Consider the following 257-nt stretch of genomic DNA (forward strand, 5'->3'; position numbering starts at 1 on the left):
GGGGGGGGGGCTAGGAGCCGCGGATATAAACTCCCGGAAGGCTGCTTCAGGCTTCAGACTCCGTCGGAGGGGACCCGAGCGGATCATCGAGGCCAGTCCCCTGCCGCAGCCAGGAGTGAATGCTGGGGTCAAAATCCTACGCCTTCACAGTCAGGGTGTGCAGACTGTGGCATAAACTCCCTCCAGTGGTGGTGCAGTCCCTTACCAGGATGGGTTGATTTTCAAGAGGAGACTGGACAGTCACCTAACCCCAGTCG

This window comes from Crocodylus porosus, unplaced genomic scaffold (assembly GCF_001723895.1).
Source record: "Crocodylus porosus isolate Cpor-Errol unplaced genomic scaffold, CroPor_comp1, whole genome shotgun sequence".
Classification (NCBI taxonomy): domain Eukaryota; kingdom Metazoa; phylum Chordata; order Crocodylia; family Crocodylidae; genus Crocodylus; species Crocodylus porosus.